This window comes from Nuphar pumila, chromosome 10 (genome assembly GCF_984573655.1).
Source record: "Nuphar pumila chromosome 10, dmNupPumi1.hap1.1, whole genome shotgun sequence".
Lineage (NCBI taxonomy): Eukaryota > Viridiplantae > Streptophyta > Magnoliopsida > Nymphaeales > Nymphaeaceae > Nuphar > Nuphar pumila.
The window spans coordinates 107,103,279-107,109,731 of NC_143258.1; positions in this window are offsets into that span (position 1 = coordinate 107,103,279).

Consider the following 6,453-nt stretch of genomic DNA (forward strand, 5'->3'; position numbering starts at 1 on the left):
AACTTACCAGTTAAAGACCCTATGTTCCAAGTGGCTAACCTAATTTTATGGTCTTGGACTAACTTCTTTACCCCCACCCGTCCAACAAAGCGAGGGAACCCTTGCCTATTTGACACCACACCCGGGCGCCGGTGTGACGCGTCGCTTCTGGGCGACGACCTAGCAACCCTTGCACATTTATCACTGCCTCCGGGCCTAGAGAGTACAGCGCGTCGCTCAGTAGGGAACGCCCCAACGAAATTCTCATATTGGTTCATTTTCATAGGATATGACAAAGTTTTTATGCTGGCTGTCACAGGCCTACCGCAACCCTCCTCCTTTATCCGGGCTTGGGACCGGCAGTGTATAACTACACAGGCGGAGTTAAATACTTTAACGACCATAAGTTCTCGCTGTCATAGATCAATAACAACGAGATCTAGATCTCGCCGTTATAGGTTTTACTTTATAATGGCGACAGTTATGTCATCGTTATAGAGTGACATCATTGTTGTTAAAAACGTACTTCAAGGCACAAAAAGCGCACATCGATTTGAGGTGAGGACCCTATCTCACCATTATTAATCTTTAACAACAATATCTAATGGCCAAAAAATATTTTAATTATAGATCAATAATGGTGAAATCTAGCGCTCGTCGTTATAGAGTTTTACTTTGTAACGTTGACAGTTATGTCACCGTTATAGAGTGATGGCTATAAAAATGGGTCGATGAGCCTTTTTTATTTCTCTTTTTCTCTCTCTTTTGTCTAACTAAGCATCAAAATATGAAAGTAACAAAGTGTCAAAATTATAATAAACACAAACCATAAAAGTATCAAAATTATTACAAGCCCATGAATCAATGTGTTAACGGTTGTCATCAACCATACAAGCCTACTTTCGTCACTCTGAAGTGCCAAAAATACTTCAAATTTCTCTTTATTACGAAGGAAACTATTGCTAAATATGTGAAGAGCATTATGTCTCTTCAAACCCTCCATCTTCTCTTAAAGCACGATTGTTTGTCCTATAAATCAAAACTTTATATTACTTTGTCTATCAATGATCACCTCATACATTTTTGTTTTGGATGTCAATCGTCTTATTTGCACTAGACCTCCTCCTACGACTGTGTTGTTCTCAGCATCATCTAAATTTGATACCTCCACAGACACCCTATGACGTCATGTAGGTAGCACACTTGTGGCCGGAGTAGCAGTGTCGGCAACATCCTCCTCCTCGAGCTCATCTAATTTTATGTTCGCACAAGTGTTGCTTTGAGTAGTAAGAACCTCCACAATTGATGATATGAAGAAGAAACTTCGGATGAGGTCAAGATATCTTTAATTATAGTAGTGGTCCCCCAAAAGAGAATATCACATTCATTAGAAAACTCAAGTCCTTTCAATCTAAATTTATTATCATATCTAAACTTTTACAAAACATAAAACATGTATATAAAATAAATCAGCCTAAAATTCAAGAATTTTTATTTATACAAAAAAATACATTTCAAGTAAACCTTTGCAAACTCAACCCAAAATCCAGCCGATGTAATGTATGTATGTCGCATATGGTCCCAACTCAAACCAGTTTGTTTAGAAATGTACGTTCACACTTTCTAATCATTTTTCATATTATCCTAGTAGTTATTTAACTGCTTAGATGTGTAAGCAAAGCAAATTGATTGAGCATATTTTTTCTCTATGGTCACCTAAGCTACTTTAGTCAAGTGTGTTCTTGGTTTATTGTCTTTCTAAACCTCTTATAGATAGATTTAAATGAAAGCTCTATGTGTGAAGTCATCCTAATATGCATTTTTCATAGGCACTGGTTCTTGATTATTCTCGTTGTCCATAAGCTAATACACAAATTAAGAATTAAGGACTCAAAGGCATCTAAATGAAAATCAGAATACCTCCGAAAAAGTTAAGGTAAAAGGACACACACACTACCATCGAAATACATCCAATAGCTTGGTCAGTGACTAAAATATCAAAAGAAGCCCCAACCTACACACAAGCTACCATCGAACAATTGAATTCAAGTAAAATTTCAAACATATGCAACACTAAAGGGTCATAAGAAAATGGCCATAGCTGTGTGCAACTTAATTTAATAACATAACTAGGATCCTTGGCTTTACTTTGTGTTCATAGTGTTAGATTTAGTGCAATCATGTAATTCTTGTTGAGGGGCTCATCAACAACTAAATGCATAAGCAGGTAGATATATCAACAACAAAAGATAATACAACTAAACATATCGTGAATTGGTTGACAACTAACCAAATCATGGTTCAGCACCATATTATATAAGTACAACTAGAAATGTCATCATACAACAGTTGTTTATATGTGCACATGCAACAGGAGGTAAAAAAATCAACCAAATCATGGTTCAGCACCATATTATATAAGTACAACTAGAAATATGTGGTGTTTATATGTGCACATGCAACAGGAGTTGTACTTAATGATGAAAAGCCAATAATTAATTGTATTGCCAAAAGTATACATCAAATGATAACTCAAAATAATTTTTTAAAGACCTGTTCTATAATATTTTATATGCTTGTTCTGCAGAAATATAAATCACACCACAACTTCCCAGATATTCTGGTTTCTCACAATGAGCCATAACTTTTCTCACAAATAAGGAATAAAATATAGATATAAGTGCAAGGAATGAAGTACTAACTATAGAGCAGCCAATGAGCATATACAACACTGCTAAATGACCCTCCAAGATCATAGTGCAACTATATCGCAAAACAAGAAGCACTTAATTAGAATTAAGGAAGCCTAATAGTGTATCAGTAGTCATGTATCCAACCTATTTAAGCTTTTATGTTTGAATTGGCACAAGTGCCATCTGTTTCCTTATTCTTTTTCAAGATAGAACTAAAAACACATCCTCTCTTATACATCCAAATCCTCTACTCAAAATGCTTGTTCAACCACACATTAATACTAGTTGACATCTAAAATGAAAATTTAAACTGGCACACAAACAACAAAATTAACAGTCAAAATGAATACAAGAGAAAATCACGTCAATCCATAAGATATCATGTCTTTCAGGCATTTCAATAAACAGTTGATATGCAACTTCTCAATCTCTAAATGTTCAACCATAAAAAAGAACCACAACATCCAAAACATGCCCCCGAATTCTAAAGTTTATCCCGACCACCAAAGAAGCACCAAGAGATGCAACATCTCTTTTGATCATTGTTTAACAAGGAGTTCTTTTCTCTCTCCAAAAAACTGTGTTTTAAATTATGGGAAGGAATTTTATTTAAGGCTTCCAAATGCCTTCCCATTTAGAAAACATGGGGCCCACGTCTTGGAAGACCTTCCTGAGTCCAGGACCGGGACCCAAAAGCTGCCTTATTCTTAAAGATCCAAAAGAGTATTTGGATGACTTTATTATTTATCCATCTGGTTTTCAGTTTTGAACCAATGTATTGAATTAAACCTTGTTCAGCTTTTCATTTGATCCAAATTGTTTGCATATGTTACACGTAAAGCCTTGACTCCGGTCATTTTTATCAGACTTGAATTATACACATATTTCAGGTTTGGATTGACTTTATATCATTGGATGTCATTTGGATTTATACTTGGACTCAGACCTACTATGTAAAATTTGAACTCAGATTCAGATCATGTAAAATCCAGCCCGAAGAATTTCATTGATGAGTTTAAATGTGATAAGTTGCACTATGACACAAGGGGTCTTGACATTGTACCCTACGCAATGTTGTTAGTATCGGTATCGAACATGATTCATTTGGCTACTGATTCAGTTGTATCAAGTGATACCGATACTCAAGTTAATCAATTTGTATCGGCCCAAAAATAATAAAAAATATTATCGTGTCAATCATAATGTGACACATGTTAAATTTATTAAAATAATTGTAACATAATAATATTATTTTGGGTATTTTTTATATTTATTATTTTTATATTTATTAAAAAATAGCTGATTCTAGCTTGCAGCGTATCGATTTTCTGCCCATACGATGTGTATAGGCGGATACACACCGATACTGATAACATTGACTCTACGAAATAATAATATTTTTTTCAAAAAGCATAAAGTTTTGGTGATAATTCATATTTTTAAAACACATAAGTTTTTTATATTGTTAAAAACACATCTAAATTTATGTTTAGTTAATTAAAAGCACACTTTTGACAATTTAACTTAGGTTATCATTAAACAAAATTAAATCAATAGGATACAAGTTTTTGCCCCAAGGGGGTTGACGTAGTGGGGTGGTCAAGGTAAAATTTTGATGGGTGTTTTCTTTCTATGCAAGCCGACACCTAGCATAGGACCCAAGGGTGGGGTCTTAGCCTCCAAGTTTTAAGCTACCGGTACAATGACCATAGGTATGGCAGGCTGAGCCAACATGACCAGGTCTTCATGTTGGGTGCGATTTTTTGGGATAATAAATAAAAAAGATAAAAGTTATTTACTCTCAAAACAATATTTTTTTGTTTAAAAGATTTTAGAAAAACACACATAGTGTATGGGCCAATTTTTTGGAATACGACATATGCAGTGTAGAGCTTTACTGAGTAGAAAATGCATCAAGTGTAGGAACGCGCGGTATGCATTCGCTTGATAGGTGACGTGCGGTGATAGCATAGCATGCGATAGGCATCAATATTGTCATTAGTAAATCGTTGTATAGCGGCACAGACGTGAACCATTGTTTGGTTAAGCAGTGTTAGCAAATCAAAGGATGTTGCCTTTGAAGATTTAGTTAAGGACTTCTCATCTTACAAGAGTTTTTCACGCATAGCGGTTGAATGCACGGGGTGCATATGGGTTAGGGCTAATTCCCCCAGAGTTCATATTAAGTGATTTCAACCGAGTATGGTGACTCAGAGTTATGCGAGTGAATGCCTAGGAGTTGGCAAATGAGTCTGTGTGGTGCTCTTTGCTATGGTGTTCAATCATCAACTGGTCTTCGGACCGGGGGCTACAAGGTCTTGTTTCTTCGATAGTGAAGTTTTGTTGTGTCATGTGCATGAAGTCACAATATGCTCAATGTCACACAAGGTTAAAACAAGGTTTGTACCTTTTTCGAAAGTGATAGTTGGTATGAGAGGACTATGCACTAAGTGACATGAACTACATAGAATACACATTTAAAAATGTGCTTGATCAACTTCCGTTAGGCAGCTGCGCACAAGGTGGTATGCAAAACCAATGAAAATGATTCAGCACGTGAAAACGTGTTGGTATACAACATTTGGTCGTTAGGCTGGCCAACTTGGATAGCTTGGTGCGTCATAGTTTTGCAAAACATTCTATGCTCATGGCAGAACGATAGAAATGCTTGTGGTGGTAAGGAAGGACCGTCATGCCGCACTTGCTTATTGAAAAAAGTAAGCCTGTGACACCTAGAGTTTTGTCAATAATAAAAAAATACACCTAAGTTTTGGTAATTACAACATACATTTAGCATTCTATTTTTTTTTAATCAATCGTAACAAAGTTTAAGTGTATTTTTAATAAGATTGAAAACTTAAGTGTATCATTTTATTATTAAGGTTGTTTTAAATTTTGTTCTAAAAAAAAGATAATGGCATTAAGAATGGTTATGTAGCAATGTCACGTGTTTAAAGAATAAGTACAAGCTGCCATCTTTTACCACCTGTAAACCGAGTGAATGTAAATCTCCCCCTCTTTCTTGTCTTTCCCAATACACCATTGATTTTGCACTAATTGGCAGCATTTTCACTTTGAGATGAGCATGATGATACTTATTTTATTTTTATTTTAACGGGCAAACTGAGAATAACCTTGATAGGGTTGGGACCCAAACCCAGTACCCAATTATCTCATTTGAGCCCACTTGAATGCCAGTACTTTACCAATATCACTATTTATCATATGATAACGAAGGGTGATATGAAACATGCAATACTTTAAAAAATCATGCTTGAATCAGTGTGATAAATATCGCGAGATTTATGAAAATCTTGCGATAATATCACGAGAAATTGCCTAAAAGTTTAAAATGACAATTTCTCACGAGATTTACAAAATATCACGAGATTTATGAAAAAACATAAATACCGCAATTTAAACGTGATATTTATGTTTTAAACGGTTATTTATAGCTAAAAAATCATGTATTTTTATTTTTAAACAATATTTTTAATTTTTCTTATAAAAAATAATTTTTATATTTTTTAATTATTTTTTTTTATTGCCAAGATTTTGTCAAAAAAAAAACACGTGATTTATGGATTTTTTTTCAATTTCTCACAAGTTTTTGGAAAACAAGAAATTGCCGATAAGAACGTTTGTCGGCTTGAATTGCCTTAGAAGAAAAGGGAAAATTCTATTTGGGGGGCAACATTTTGTCCATAATTTCAAATATGGGCTATACATTTCTAAAACTTCAAATATTGGCCAAACTTTTCCTAAAAACTGTCGAATAGAC